Here is a 16,956-nt window from a genome sequence, read left to right as displayed (position 1 = left end):
ATATTTCTTAAGCCTTTCGAACAACTTCCGCAGGTTGACAAGGTGTTCTTCCTCGGATTTAGATTTAGCAATTATGTCATCCACGTAGACCTCGATCTCTTGATGCATCATATCATGGAACAAAGCTACCATGGCCCGTTGATAAGTTGCCCCGGCATTCTTGAGTCCAAAGGACATCATCTTGTAACAGAACGTCCCCCACAGGGTGACGAAGGTAGTCTTTTCCATATCCTCTGGCGCCATCTTTATCTGATTGTAACCGGAGAAACCGTCCATGAAGGAAAATAAAGCTAAATTGGTCGTGTTATCCATGAGGATATCGATGTGTGGCAAAGGAAAATTGTCCTTGGGACTGGCCCGATTCAGGTCCCGATAATCCACACACATTCGTACTTTCCCATCTTTCTTAGGGACCGGTACAATGTTGGCAACCCATTCTAGATACCGAGCGACGGCCAGAAAACCAGCGTCAAATTGCTTCTTCACTTCTTCTTTTATCTTTAAGGATGTTTCGGGCTTCATCCTTCTCAGTTTCTGCTTTACCGGGGAACACTTGGGATTTAGAGGTAATCGGTGCTTTACAATGTCAGAACTCAAACTGGGCATATCTTGGTATGACCAAGCAAAGATGTCTTGGTAGTCTCTTAGCAGGATTATTAATTCTTCACGGATAGGTGTGGTAATACCTGTGCCTATCTTTACTTCCCTTTTTCCACTGCCAATTCCCAAATCTACTAGTTCTGTTTCTTCTTGATGAGGCCCCATTTCTTGGTCCTCATGGGCGACCATCCTTTCTAATTCTGGGGGAAGTCCCACATCCTCGTTCCCTTCATCTTCCGTTTGATTCGTTTCATGCTCGAAGTTGATAGGCGGGTCCCAGGTATTAGTACCTTCGGGGGACTCGTCATCGGATCTACCGTTTCAGAAAAGAAGTAAACATGCAAATGGATGAGAATGGGTAGAGATGTAGGAACAGATGAAGAAAGATCCTTGTATTATAAATTTAAAAAAACAAAATACACAAAGCCTTAACCAAAAGAAAAACTCTAAAGCCTAGGCCTAACTATAGAGCTTTTAAAACCGTAAAGGTTTACATTATGCTCGCTGCGTAAATGTCGGGGCGTTCCTCCACTCGCCAATTCCCCAGCTAGAAATCAGGAGGGCAAGGTCGTACCAAATCCAATGTACTCGGAACATCATCTTTGTATATTGCGACCACTTGACCTTCGTCTCCCAGACCCGCGCTTATAAAGCTTCTACTTATGTGGCAGGGCGGGCTTCCTTCACTTTCTTGTCTCAACCGCGAGCTTTGACCACCGCCCTTCCTTCCTGCAATGCTTCTCTTTACATCTGCCTGAGTGGGTTTATAGCCTAAACCATACTTCCCACGATTTCCTTTGGCATTTATCAGGTTAGTTATGCCGCCGTTGTCTTTGCCTAAACCCATTCCGGGTTCGTAACCGTTCCACAACATAAGTCGGGCCATCATTACTGCTGCATCGGACAGGCAAGCTTGCCCAGAGAAGGAGTCCACGGAGGAAATGCTTACCACCTCAAAAGAATGGAAAGCGGTTTCTAATGACTCCTCTGCGGCTTCCACATAAGGCATAGAGGATGGGCAGCTCACCAAGATGTCTTCCTCGCCTGATACGATGACCAGATGCCCTTTCACTACAAATTTCAACTTTTGGTGGAGTGTAGAGGGAACAACTCCCACTGAGTGGATCCACGGGCGCCCCAACAGACAGATGTAGGAGGGGTTAATATCCATTATTTGGAAAGTAACTTGACAGGTGTGAGGGCTTATCTGTACTGGGAGATCGATCTCTCCCCTAACCTCTCGGCGGGTGCCGTCGAAGGCACGAACCACCATTGAACTTGGCTTTAAGTGGGAGGCATTGAATGGTAATTTCTCCAAAGTGCTCTTAGGCATCACGTTTAAACTGGAACCATTATCGATGAGCACTTTGGCTACGATATGGTCCATACACTTGACTTATACATGCAAAGCTTTATTATGCCCTCTCCCCTCGGTGGGGATTTCTTCTTCGGCGAAGGCGAGATAGTTGTTGGCAGTGATATTATTGACCAGCCCTCCGAAACCTTCTACCGAGATGTCTTGGGCCACATGGGCCTCGTTCAGAACTTTTATTAGCAGAGCCCGATGAGGCTCGGAGCTCATGAGTAACTCCAACAGCGAGACCCTGGCCGGAGTTTTGTTGAGCTGTTCGATAACCTTGAATTCGCTCTGCTGAATTATACGGAGGAACTCACTGGCTTCCTCTAACGACACCTCCTTTTTACCATCCTTTTTCTTCGGAAGACCTTTCGCCGGAATATCTTTATTCGAAGCGTGGGGTGCTTCACCATCTTGTTCCTCCACCACTTTTCCTTTCCCCTTGACGTCCGTGGGTTGGACTGGTAGGTCCGGAGGCGCAAACACACGACCGCTACGGGTCACACCACTCAGCCCCGTGATATTTGTTACCTTAGCCGACAACGAGCTGACATCGGTGGCTTCTTCTTCCTTCTCCCTCGGAGGTGTATATCTCCATGGGACTGCGTGGCTATTTTGGTATGGGAAAGGAACAGGTTTAGTTGCTAAGGGGTGTCCGGGTTTTTGCGAAGCTGTGCCCTTGGTGAAGTATATCACCAAGGGTTTGGGCTTCGCAACACTGCTCCCATCCGCGGACTGCATGCATATATGCTGCTCTTCTCTTCCTTCACTGCCAACTTCCAGTCGACCTTGATCTATCATCCGCTGTAACAATTCCTCTACTCCCAAACACGTTTCCATGTCATGCAGCTCGCCGGAATGCAGTAAACAGGAATCCTCCTTACACCCACTATGAGGAATCACACCTCCCTTTTGTAGGGCCTCAAAGATAAACCTCCTAGGGGTTGCCACATCCTTTAAAGGTTTAGACCTGCGCGGCCTATCGGACTCAACGGCGTTAACCGCTCCCCCTCCATGATTGGCGAGCGGGTTGGTTCTCACATTGGGCCGATCCTCTTGGAAAGTCAGCCATCCAGCATCTATCAAATGTTTGACCTTGTATTTAAGGGCCAAGCATTTTTCAATGGAATGCCTCGGGACACCCCCATGGTACTTGCAAGTTGCGTTAGGGTCATACCACTTTGGGAAAGGGGGTTGGAGGACCTTTCCGGGAGTTACCACGGCCAAATGGTTGGCGATGAGGGATGGCAAGAGGTCTTCGTACGTCATTGGGAGTGGGGTGAATTCTTGAAATGGCCTCGGAGGGAAGTTCCTTGTTGCGTTGGAATTACCGGCCGGGCGAGTTGTGTTCGGAGTTGGAACTTGGGGAGCTTCCCTCTGGGTGGGTGCCTTAGGCTACACAGGTGCTGAACTAGAGGCGTTCCCGGTATGAGCCGAGAAGCTCGGGTGATGTTGCGCGTACTGATGGGTACCATGAGGTGTCTGCGGGGGTTTGACCCACGCGGGCGTTGAAGAGACGGCATGGGCATCTCCTTCCTTCCTTTTTGCCCCCGTTGTCCCGATTCTTTTGGCATTTGCACTCGTGGAGGAAACGTAATCGAACTTTCCTCTTTTCAACCCTACCTCGATTCTTTCCCCGGCGAACACTAGGTCCGCGAAGCTGGACGGCATGTAACCTACTAGCTTCTCATAGTAGAACACTGGCAGAGTGTCTACCATCATGGTGATCATCTCTCTTTCAACCATAGGAGGAGCTACTTGTGCCGCCAGGTCTCTCCACCGCTGTGCGTATTCTTTAAAGGTTTCGCCCTCTTTCTTGAACATATTCTGCAGCTGAGTGCGATCGGGAGCCATATCGGAATTATACTGGTATTGCCTTAGGAAGGCAGTAATCAGATCCTTCCAAGTATGGATACGGGAAGCTTCCAAATTAGTGTACCAAACTACCACGGCTCCGGCCAAGCTATCTAGAAAAAAATGTATTAATAGCTTCTCATCCTTAGAGTGTGCGCCCATCTTGCGACAGTACATCTTGAGATGGTTTTTGGGACAAGTTGTCCCTTTATACTTGTTGAAGTCCGGTACCTTGAACTTCAGGGGGATAACAACATCGGGTACTAAGCAAAGATCCGTCATGTCTGCAAACGGATAGTCCCCAAATCCTTCCACGGCTCTCAATCTCTCCTCGAGGAGATCGAGCTTCTTCCTTTCTTCAGTTGCCGGGGGCGGTCCTTCCGTGGACAAAACTATTGGTTGTGTCGCGATGTTGGGCTGAGGCAACGTGCTGGGTGCCAGCCCTTCAAGGATCGGGGGATAGAACTCAACATCCCTTCGAGCATACTCTTGAGGGTCTTTGTGGACCTCGTCGGGCTGTTGAGGAGGTTCTCTGTCAAGGACGGGAGAAGCAACATGGCCCGCATCGTCTTGCAGGACGGGTGGTGAGTAGTTGGGCGGCAATCCATAAGGGTAAGCCGCTCGGTTGTATCCCAGGTGAGGGTTGCCATCGTGCCCCAGTGTGTCCCTTCCCCGTCCTACTATGTTTGAGGGAGGATGGTGCGCAGTTGCCAAGAGAGTTGGGTCTTCTTCGGCAGCCGAGCTGATAGCGGCAGCGGTGGCCACGTTTTTCTCCATGAGCTGCCTCATTCCTAACATGGCCTCCATCATGGAAGCCATCTGTTCTTTCAGAGCCGACATGTCGGCTTTCATCTGTTCCTGTGTCTCCTCTTGATCACCCATCGTTCTAGATTTGGATCTGGTGCGATAGGGATGCCTTGTGGCGCGTTTAGTTATGGTGTTTTTCCCTAAAAAACCAAACGTGAGGAGTGGGTAAAGAAAGAAAGAATGCATGCTAGAGATAAAATGCGGGAGTGATTTGATTCGCACAAGCTTTTTTTGGAGTAGAAACATAGGACCAACTCATTTTATTTCAAAAAGTCGTATCTAGTCAAGGTCTGAGAGACCATACAAGTTTCCTAGCGATTTCTAATTATGTGGGCCATTAAGTCTATCATATGCTGACAATAGTCGAGAAGCCCATGAATTTCTTCGGGGGCGGAGTAAGTGTTCGCCATTGCCTTGGCCTTGGCTAACAATCGGGGAAGTTCTTGACTCTCGTTCAAGGTAAGAGCAAACCGATCCATCCACATGGTTGCCTCTTGGTGTAAAGAGTCGATCACCCTTCCTCTAGCCTCTTTTTCCGTGTATACTTGGGCATACTCGTCCGCGACCCTATGCTCGTAGGCCGTGGCTAGACCTAACTCTTCTTGGTACTTGGCGATGATAGCTAGCATGTTGGTCTCCGTCTCGCATAAACGCTGAGACAAGCTCCTTTTGGACCTTGAACAGGCAACTAACTCCTCTTTCAAGACCATGCCATGTGCTCGCGACTGGTCCCTCTCTTCCCTTCGCAGCTTGAGTTCACTGTTGCTACCCCACAGAGCTCCGCGAAATTTGTTACGGCCATACTCTTCCTTGCGAGCCCTCTTGGTCTCTTGTTCAAGGGCTCTCGCGGTAGTTGCATTCTCTTCCCGTAATCCGGCACACTCCTTCCGGGTGTGTGTAGCGGCCAACTTGAACTTCTCCTTGGCAAATTTCGCCTTTCCTAACTCGCTTTTGAGAGCTTGGACTTCTTCGTCCTCTTCCGGTGCTTCAAAATTCTCTTCGCTGACGACTTTTAACTTGGCGAGCCAATCTAAACCTCGTATATGAACTTTCAGCCATTCATGGTAACCACCAATGATGCCATTACGAATGCCGCTAAGTTCTTGATCTTTCCTTAACGGGCTTTCCCATGCCTTATGGATTCTTTGTATAGCCTTGAAATTTTGCGCGCCGAAATCCCTCACAAGGAAAGGAGACATGCTTTCTTCCGTCGGTGCTCCCCTCATGGGGTACCCTAGTTGTCTTATAGCGAGCGCGGGATTGTAGTTAATACAACCCCTCGTTCCTATCAGCGGAATGTTTGGGTACCCTCCACATGAGAAAAGGACTCCCTCCTTTCCTTCCTTCCATCGGGGGAACCAAATGATTGTTCTACCTCCTATCCCAGCCAAAAGCTGGTCCCAATCTATTCTTCTCTTTTCAGTACACGAGCGATGGCTCTGGAGCGGACATGGATGCCTCGTGTCTTGCTGGAACAGGTGTGAAACCAACCAAACACAGAGGGCGGGCAAGCAACATATGATCCATGCGCTACTCTTTTCGCACCTTCGGTTAAATGTGTCAAACAAATCTGCCAAGACAGCTACCACCAGACTTTCCTTGCTATGGTGGTATGCAAGGAAAGCGTCGATTGCTGCTAGGTCCACCAAACCATCTACGTTTGGAAAGAGGACGACCCCAAAAATTAGCAAAGCTAACACATCCATAAACGGGACCCAATCTCCTTGATTGGCCATACCCCTCGCCTTGTCTTCTAGGTACTTCCGTGGTAGGCCCGCTATGCCGTTTCGAGTCTGTTTTATGCGGTCCAAACCTCTTGCTGAATCCTTGACCACAGTTGCAATTCTGCTTAAAGAGGGGAGACACCCGGAGGAAAGGTATGGTTTTCTTCCCCCGAGAGGACATCCTAGACTTTCCTCAAATTATTCAATGGTTGGTACCAATTGGAAGTCTCCGAACGTGAAGCATCTCAAAGGCTGGTCGTAGTATTGGGCGAGTGACACAATGGCCTCTGTGGATACCTCTGCTATGGTCAAATCTAAGATCTTTCCGTAAGTCTTGCGGAAGGCTTGCATTTGGAGAGGTTCCATCAACCGTCCTAATTCCTTGATGACGGTGGTATCTAGGCTTTTAACCTTGACTTGGTAAAACCTCTTGCCGGTTTGATTTGTTCCCATGCTTACTAAAGTGAGACAAAAAGCTGGTGCAAATCAAAACTCCGATATCTCATGGGTGGAATGGATGAATGCATGAAGGAATGCATATGACACAGATGTAATTTAAGAATGCGGGTGCCTGGGACATTGTCTCCTTCTTAGACACAACGTTTAGGGGTAGCAAAGTGCCCCAACACATGTATTTAAAACGGTGACCCGGACCCTCCGTTGATTTGTCTATAGAGGGGATCAAGACAGAACCCTTACGCGATGCGTATGCAAAAGGCGCAATGCGGGAATGTACATAGTATGACAATATTCACTGAACATAAGCAAAAAGGTATATGATACTTATGCATGGCAGTGTGAAAAATGGCACGCAGCGTATTTGCTCCGTGCCCCTATTAAAGGGACCTATAAGGGAGAGAACTAACTAGGCATTTAGTGATAACCCCCAAGGTAGTCATATCTCTCTTGATGGTTTCTAGAGGTATTATCCCCTTCGAAGAACATACAGCAGTAGTAGGAACTACTAGCAACAATATGTTTTCAAAGAGGAAAACTCTAGATGAGGGTTCACTGTAATCAAGCAAGTCGGAGACCTAGCATGATCACAGATCCACCTCCACTCCTTATGTTCCCATGAACCCGGGTATAGGGCCCTTTTTCAACTCACAGTGTGTGCAAATAGTGTTGGTGTTTGTGTGCATCAATGAATAAATATTTACCTCATGCATACATTTTAAAACGCACTGAAAAGCAACAAAGAGTTTATATACACAAGAACATAATGAAGGGGAACCAACAAAGGGGTAAGTCACGGTAAAACACTGCACAAGATTAAATGGCCTAACTCTCTAAGAAACATTCCCCAGTGGAGTCGCCAACTGTCGCAACCTACCCTTCGGTGGGAGGGCGACGCGTGACTCGCGGGATGCGTGTTCCACGAAAGGAATATGCGCGGAGTTGCTACCAACGTTTATTTGAGGAAAACGTCGGAAAAACTGGAAAAGACGCGATCTACGAACTTTTAAGTGAAAGGCTCGGGAGTTGTATTTACGCACGGGGAAGGTATTAGCACCCCACACGTCCGTCCCAAGGGACGACAACCTTTAATCGAATGTGCAAACATGACTTTGATTTTTACGTTCCCTTTTTATGTCTTTATATCCTTTATACCCTTTTTATATTTTTCTCTTTTTGTGGTCGACAAGGGTGTTTCCCTTTGCTCCTACGTATGCCTCAATTGCGATGAGGAAATCAGACCTACGTAGTTCTTTCTTATCAAGTGATTCTTTTTTATTTGAAAGGTGATCATTTTAAGGCGTTGGACCTTGAAAATGATCCATTTTACTTAGTAAGAAATTGAAATGATAAACTTCAAAAACCTATTTTTATGGACGAGCTTGACTAGGCGAGTTGATTTTAGCCTTAGTTTCACTTTAGTTATTAGTCAATTCAATTAAGAATGAGAAATCCCAAAGAGAAAACGTCCGATTTATTTTTCGCTTTATTTTACTAAAAGACGTTTTTTGATTATTATATTATTATTTTACCTCTTTTTTGATTTCCAACGTGGTTACAGCACGACCGAACGATCGGAATTCATTTTAACCGAAGTTAACGGATAACACATTTCAAACGATCGGTGGAAATTTATTTTATTTTTAGGTTAAGCGAGAAATGACTTAAATAAAATGGCTTAAGCACGTCAAAAGGGGGTATAAAAAGTAAATGAAACGAGAATAAAAATACACGAAACACAATGTGGACCACCACGGGTACATAGAATGAATCGAAAAGCTTGGTTCGAGTTACTTACCCGTTGAAGATCGAAGAACGATAAAGAACGAATGAAGAACGTCGAAGAACGGTCGAAACCTTCGCGAAATTCCTCACGGAAACGTTATGGAAACGTTTCGGAAGCGCCTCGGCTTGGATTTTCTTCACGGAAACAATTTTTCCAAGCAAATTAGAAAGAGAGAGAAGTGCCTAAGGGGCTGAACCCTTTTTCACTTCACTTCTCCCCCTATTTATAGAAAATTGGGGGAGAAGCTTGCCACCCAGCTCGCCTAGGCGAGCAGGGTTGCTTCCTCCAGAAGCAACAACCTTCTGGAGGAATCTTCTGGAGGGCCCAAGTGGGCCTGGTTGCTATTTGCACCCCCATTTTTGCTAAGTACACCTCCCCTTGCCTTTTTTTGGTGATTCTTTTTTTGTAAAGTTACGGAAACTTACGAATTTCGTAACGATACTTGTTTTCTTTCCGTAATGTTACGGAACCTTGTGGATTACATAATCATTCCCTTTTTGACTTACGGAATGTTACGGAACCTCACTAATTGTGCAACGATGCTTCCATTTGATTTCCGGTGTGTCACGGAACCTTACGGATTGTGCATCAATATTTTCTTTTGCTTTCCGGCATGTCCCAGAATTTCACAAATTGCCTAATGATGGACGCCAAGCACCTCACAAGGACCAAACAAAAGTTGCATGTCATCAAGCAAAGGTCCCCGGACGAAATTAGGGTATGACATGTATCAATCTCACATAGGTAAGTGTTTTATCCTAATTCCGAACCATAGATATGTCATGACTTGATTTTACAAATCATTTCCTATCAAATCAAAGATTACATGCGTGATCATGGATCAATAGGACTTTTCGGGAATGGTGTTTTTTGGTGGGAAATTTGGATCCGAGTGTTTTGGCCTTTTCCTTTTTCTATTTTTGTTTAGTGTGGGACGAGAAAGTCGCCAACGCATAGGATTTTTGTTGGCAATCAAAGGGAAAGGACCACTTCAAGTCATGGTTTCCTTTCTTTCCTTATTTGGTTGTGAATATTCCGTATTGTTTGGATATTTGTCTGGTCCGAGGACCCTTCTATACATTTCTTTTGTTTTCTTCCGATCTTTGATTGGGGATTTTCTTTTTTTTCTTCGTTTTCTTCCGATCTTTGATCGGGAACTTCTTTTTTTTTTCTTTAGTTTTCTTCCGATCTTTGATCGGGAAGTTTCTTTTTTCTTTTGTTTTCTTCTGATCTTTGATCGAGAACTTCCTTCTCCCTTTTTTGTTTTTGAAACATGTTAGCAGCTCAACAATGAGTGACCCTTCTTTCTTAGGAGACCCCACCGTTCCTTCTTCCGAGGGCAAGGATGGAAATTCTCATCCTGGGTCAAGGTTTATGGTGAGTTGGGATTTTGGCTCAAGGCTTGTAGAACGGTCGGACATGATGTATGTCAGGGTGTTGGTTTGGCCATCGGCTCAGGGATAAAGGGGATGTCCCACATTATTTCCATGACACACATGCAACAATGATGATTCAGAAATTTTATGCAAAATTGGTCATGCATGCACCTATGTGGACACTCAAGCATCAAGTTTTTATGGTCATGTGACACTAGGGCTCAGGATTCATTTTCCCTATTTAGGTCAACCCAGTGTTTCCAAAACATGCTCTTCTATCAATTCATGCATTCATCTGAGTCCATTTTGGGTGTTTGGGAAAATTTTCACAGCATTCACCCTTTAGGTGCCTACACATTTTTTCAACAAAACCCTTGTGTTATGATCAGTGAATCTTTTTTCAAAGAAAAGCTAGAAGTTATTTCTTTTCAAAAGCATTTTGGCTTTTTAGTTAACCAATTTTATTTTTTATTTTGTTTTTCTTTTTGACAAAGTTAATGTCTGTGATCACACATTGTTTTGAAAAAACGTGCTAACGAGGGTTCGCAAGGCCTACCTACGTCAAAATTCAACGTCAAAATAACCGAAGAAATGCAATGATAAGTCGCCAAAAAAACAATGACAAAACAAACTGAGAGCCGTAATGTCAAACCATAGTGGAAGCAAACACAATAACTGGAAGCAACAGTGCTAGATCATAATGGAAGAAAAAACAATAACTGAAAGCAGTAATGTTAGATCGTGATGGCAATAAAAACAATAACTGAAAGCAGTAATGGAAGCAAAAACAATAACTGAAAGCAGTGATGTTAGACGATAATGGAATCACAAGTGCAGCGACCTTGGTCGTGTAGCTCCGCCCTCTCCCAGGTAACTGAGCAGGTCGGTCATATCCTCATCCATGTGGGCTTCCGCCGCTTCGCCCGGGGATCCTGCGGGTCCAGTTCCCTCCTCAATGGGCCAGTCTCTAGGCCACGCGACCTCAGCCCCAAACTGCTCTGGGGTAGGGCATACAAAAGGAATGGAGCGTTGCCCTCGCTGGCTAAGGCTGAAACGGTAGAAGCACTCATGCAACTGCACCTGCCCGTGGTGGTTGGTCACTTGCTAGTGAACCACATGCCATAGATATTGCTCCACACTCAATGGTCTAACCGGATTGGGTTGCTAAGGTGGTGGTGCATCCGCAGCCTGCTGTGTGTCCCCCTGCGCCTGCCTAGTGATCGGCGGCCGGATTACTTTGCTAGGGGTGACAGGTACTCTGTAGAACTGGCAGAGGCCCGTGATCAAGGCCGGAAATCCCAGGGCCCTGTTGGACTTCTCCGGGTCCAAAGGGTACCTAGTGGGCGTCGTCCACCAGCTGGCACTTAGGCAGAGGGAGGTCAGAATTATGGTCGCTAGGCAGGATATTGCTGAGTAGCAGCATCATCCACATCTAAGTCAGAGTAGTCATGCTGGTGTACATGATCCGCACCCACCTCCCCGCAGCGGTCCGGGCAAAGTGCTTCCCCGGTATGCATAACAGCTGGGCAATGGCCTCCTCGTCAAAGCCAGAGGCCTAGTCCCTCCTCTGACTGAACTCACACTGCTGGTCCTCCTCCAAGATCAACGGGTGGCCCAAGAAATGGCTAAGGGCATTTGCGTCAAAGGGAATCTATTACCTCCTTACCCACGAGCGCATGTCCCGAACTCCCTCCTCCGTGGGCCAGGCATTAGCGTAAAACTCTAGGACTATCTCAGGGTCGAACTTGGCCATGGGAGTCACTAGAGGTGTCCAATGCTTGCGAGCTATCTCCTCCTGGAAGTCCGAGTACTCATCCTCTCTGAGCTGGACGCGCCTCTCCCTATGGAACGACCATCCCTTGATGGCCTCAAAATGCTGCTGGTGCTCGACACTCCGGAACCGGTGACTATCAAACTCCACGGGGGCGTTGGAGCCTTCCCCATGGGCATCCCTCCTGGACCACTTTATGGAGAGCTTCTTTGAAGCCATCTCATATGCATATTTGAGGCAATTTCACTACTAGGTTGTCTCCTAGTAGGGCCTCCTTAACATGTGGAGTCGGTCGTGGGATGATGATCTGCTGATCACAGGCCTAGTGTCTGCTCGTACCCGTCCTTGAGCATCTGAAAGCGGGAAATGGCATTACGCAGTAAAATATGGCTACCCTACCGCTTACCTTGGTTCATCCCTGTCTTGGATTTGATGTTGTCCTGACCATCGCTCGAAACGATCCTGTCCGTGTCTTTCGATTCATAAGATAAAAATGCATGTGCATGCGCATGCATGAACAGTTTCAAACGCAATAACTCTTTAGCAAAAGCCCGTCGGGTTTAGTTTTATTTAAGCGCTTGGGGCATCCCTATGGATCGAGTGAAAAGGCTTGGATAGTTTAAAAGAATATGCATCTGTAAAGGCACAAAGCGAGGGTCGGAACAACGAATCATCAATCCCGCAGTCTTTAAATGTTTGCGACGAAAATTTACAGAGGGCAGGAATCCCTGAGGGAAACCACAAAAAACTAAACATGCAGTGACCCTTTTAATTGCCCTAAGTCTCAAGCATATTATCGCTTAATGACGTCGGCGTTTATGGGTGAAGGTAGTTCCTCGTCATCCATGTTGGTGAGCACAAGGGCCCCTCCGTAGAAAGCCTTTTTTACAATGAAGGGCCCTTCGTAGTTCGGGGCCTACTTTCCTCTATTGTCTCTCAGGGCTTGGGAGACTTTCTTTAGCACCAGGTCCCATTCGCTGAACCTGCGCGGGCGTACCTTCTTTTTGAAAGCATTCTTCACCCGTCTCTGGTACAAACACCCATGCCTCATAGCGGCTAGACGCTTGCCTTCTATGAGATTAAGCTGATCGAAATGCACTTGGGCCCACTCCGACTCCTTTAATCCGACTGCCAAGATTCTTAATGACAGGATTTCCACCTCAAATGGCAGCACGACCTCCATCCCATACACCAACGAAAATGGAGTTGCCCCGATCGAAGTGCACACCGAGGTTTGGTAACCATGTAGCGCGAAAGGGAGCATCTCATGCCAGTCCTTGTATGACACGGTCATCTTCTAAATAATCTTCTTGATATTCTTGTTGGCTGCCTCCACCCCTCCGTTCATCTTGGGCCTGTAGGGTGTGGAATTATGGTGTTGGATCTTAAATTCCTCGCACATTTCCCCCATCATTTTATTATTCAAATTGGTGTTGTTGTCTGTGATAATCTTCCTTGGCAAACCATATCGGCAGATTATCTCCCTCTTGATAAACCTGACCACCACACTCCTCATGACGCTAGCGTACGAGGCAGCTTCGACCCACTTGGTGAAGTAATCGATCGGCACCAAGATGAAACGATGTCCGTTTGCAGCCTTGGGCTCTATGGCCCCAATCACATCTATCCCCCACATGGAAAAGGACAACGACACAACCAATACATTCAATGCCAGGGGTGGAGTGTTGACATTGTCCGCAAACGTCTGGCATTTGTGACACTTCCTTACATGGAGGCAATAGTTGCTTTCCATGGAGAACTAATAATAGCCCGCCCTTAGGATTTTCCTAGCCATGGCGTGCCCGTTAGCGTACGTACCGAAAGATCCCTCATGGACCTCCCCTAGCATTTGCTCAGCTTCCTTAGCGTTCATGCATCGAAGCAAAACCATGTCATTGTTTCTCTTATATAGTATGCTTCCACTTAAGAAGAAACCGGTCGCCAATCTCCTTAACGTCCTTTTGTCATTGTCGAAAGCCTCCGGTGGGTACTCTTTTCTTTGAATGTACCGCTTGATGTCGAAACACCAAGGCTTACTGTCCTGCTCCTCTTATACCAAACAACAATGTGCGGGCCTACCGCGACACCTAAACTCAATGTATGGCAGGTCTCCATGCGGTGTCAGCTGGAACATGGACGCTAAAGTGGCAAGCGCATCGGCCATTTGGTTTTCCTCTCGGGGAACGTGATGGAAAGAGATCTCATCAAAGAACTCAGCCAACTCCTTGATATAAGTCTGGTAGGGTATTAGCTTGTGATCCCTAGTTTCCCACTCTCCTCTCAGCTGGTGAATCACCAGCGGCGAGTCTCCATACACCTTGAGTAGCTTGACGTTGAAGTCAATTGCTGCCTAGACACCCAAGGTGCATGCTTCGTATTCAGCCATGTTATTGGTGCAGTCAAAACCAAGTCTGGTCGTGAAAGGTATGCATTGATGGTTCGGAGAGACCAATGCCGCCCCAACGCCATGGCCCAGAATGTTAGATGCTCCATCGAACCACACAATCCACTTGTCCCTGTCCTTGTCTAGCTTCTCTTCAAATAAGGCCATGATGTCCTCATCTGGGAACTCGGGATGCAAGGGTTGATAATCATTGAGAGGCTGTTGAGCCAAATAGTCCGCCAAGGCACTTCCCTTTATCGCCTTTTGGGTGATGTAGACTATGTCAAACTCGGATGGCAAAACCTGCCACCAAGCGATCCGCCCCGTGAGAGTGGGCTTCTCAAAGATGTACTTGACCGGGTCCATCTTGGATACCAGCCGTTTTAGTGTAATCGATTACACATCAAAAGATGTGACTCTTCATGTTTAAATTTGAAAAGAAAAACATTTAGAAACACTGGTAATCGATTACAAGTATTGTGTAATCGATTACACAAGTTTAAAATGATTTGAAAATGTTTTATCACTAGTTGTGACTCTTGAAATTTGAAATCTAACGTTTTAAAACATTGGTAATCGATTACATGATTATGGTAATCGATTACAGCTTTGTAAATTAGTTTTGAAAATAATGCTGGCTACTGGTAATCGATTACTACCTTCTGGTAATCAATTACCAGAGAGTAAAACTCTTTGGCAAAATATTTTGTGAAAAATTCTTGTGCTACTCAATGTTTTGAAAAAAAAATTTAGTACTTATCTTGATTGTGTCTTCTCTCGATTCTTGAATCTGGAGTCTCGAATCTTGATCTCAATTATTCTTGAATCTTGATTCTTGAAACTTGATTATTCTCGAATCTTGATTCTTTGAAACTTGATTCTTGAAGCTTTTTGACTCCTGATTCTTTGGAACTTTCTTAACTCTTGATTCTTTGGCATCATCAAAATAATCTTGGAAGTCATTGCTTCCCCACAATTTAGCTGACAGCAGCATCGACCTAGCCTTGGTGAAGGAGTTCTATGCCAACCTCTACAGTCCCGAGGGGCCTTCCCTAAAACAAGTCAGAATCCGAGGCCACTTGATAAAAATTGATGCAGACAGCCTCAACACCTTCCTGGAGAAACCTGTGGTACTTGCTGAGGGAGAATCCTTACCCGTTTACTCCAGATACTACAGGAAGCCCACTGATATCAGAGAGATTGAGGCAGCTTTGTGTATACCCGGCCGAGGGTTTGGTTTAAATGATGAAGGCCATCATGGGAAGATCCTCAAGAAAGATCTGACAACTCTTGCTCAGGTTTGGAGTGTTCTCCTATGCTCCAACCTGGCTCCGACTTCCCACACCTCGGATTTGACTTTAGATAGAGCTAGGTTAATTTTTGGCCTAGTTTCTCAGCTGGACATGAATGTAGGAGCTCTCATCTCTAGCCAGATCACATCTATGGCCCAATCTAACTCCTCTAGACTTGGGTTCCCTGCTCTTATCACAGCTCTATGTAGGTCCAGAGGGGTTGCTTCTGATAGCCTAGTCTTTGAACGCTTGAGCCTAGTCATTAACTTGGCCTATATTAGGAAGAACTATTGGAACCATGCTGATCTGACAGTTACTATTAGAGGGGCTAGGAGAGCGAGGGCAAGGCCAGCTGAGGCTCCTTCCACTTCTGCAGCTCCTCCTCCAGCACGTACTTTAGCAGCTCCTTCTTCCCCATCTTCTGCAGACTTTCAATGTCTTGAAGCCATGCTTTAACACTTGTGCTTGAGTGAAACAGTAGTCGTGAGACTATGGTTTAAGCTACTTTCCTTGATATCTATCTTATGCCTAACTTCATCAATTTGTTCAGGTTACATTTGATTCTCCTCTTTGGATAACTGCATACCTTGTGAAAGACAAGTGATGAGGGCATTTTACTCCATTCTCTTATCATGCAATCAGTCACTTTGTAGCATACACCTTTGTCATAGTCACTGCATGTCATTGTCACTTGAGGACAAGTGAGTTGTTCTCTTTTTTCTTGAGGACAAGCAAAACTATAAATTTGGGGGAGTTGTTAGTCGGTGAAATGACTAACTTTTGTGTATAAAACTTGTATAAATTGTATCAAACTCTCCCAATTTATGGTTATTTTGTAAGGTTATAAGTATTTTCAGTTAAGTATAGATAATAAATATTTAGTATTTTCATTTTGTGTGTTTAATAATCAATTTCTCTCAATTTCAGGTTAATTAGGCAAGCTTTGGAAAAGGTTGTTTTCACCTTCTCGCTAAGCCAATCTGTTGGCTTAGCGAGCGTCCGCTAAGCGCAACACTCCTGGGCTAAGCGTGAGGAAGAATCCAGAAGATGAGTTGTACAGGTTCGCTAAGTGCACCGCTTCATCTCTCTAAGCGTACCGCTTCAGTTCATCTGCTAAGCGAGAAAGGCGCGCTAAGCCAAAAATCACTAATGTGCGCTAAGCGGTCCATACGCGCGCTAAGCGCACGAGCATGAACAAGGCCACCTATTTAAGCCTGAAATGAGATATTGTGAAAAGAGTTTGGATTGGGATTCAGAGCTTTATATGTCTAGGGTTTCTAGAGAGAGAAAGGTCCAAGGTCCAGAGAGTTTTGAGAGATTTTGCTATGTGAAGATCTACAAAGACCAGAGCTTGAAGCAGGAGCCAGTTTGAGAGCTTGAGATGAGTTTGTGAGTGATTATGAGATCCTAGAGGTGAAGGAGAAATCCTCACCACTTGTATTTTTGCAATCTTTCATCTTGTTCTTCTCTTTGTAGTTAAGAAGGCTTCCTGGTATGGAAAGCTAAATCCTCTGTTGGATCTTCCCTGTAGGTACCTGATGTGAATATAT

Source organism: Glycine soja, chromosome 4, assembly GCF_004193775.1.
Source record: "Glycine soja cultivar W05 chromosome 4, ASM419377v2, whole genome shotgun sequence".
In the NCBI taxonomy this organism is placed as follows: domain Eukaryota; kingdom Viridiplantae; phylum Streptophyta; class Magnoliopsida; order Fabales; family Fabaceae; genus Glycine; species Glycine soja.
Note: the sequence above shows the minus strand (reverse complement) of the source record.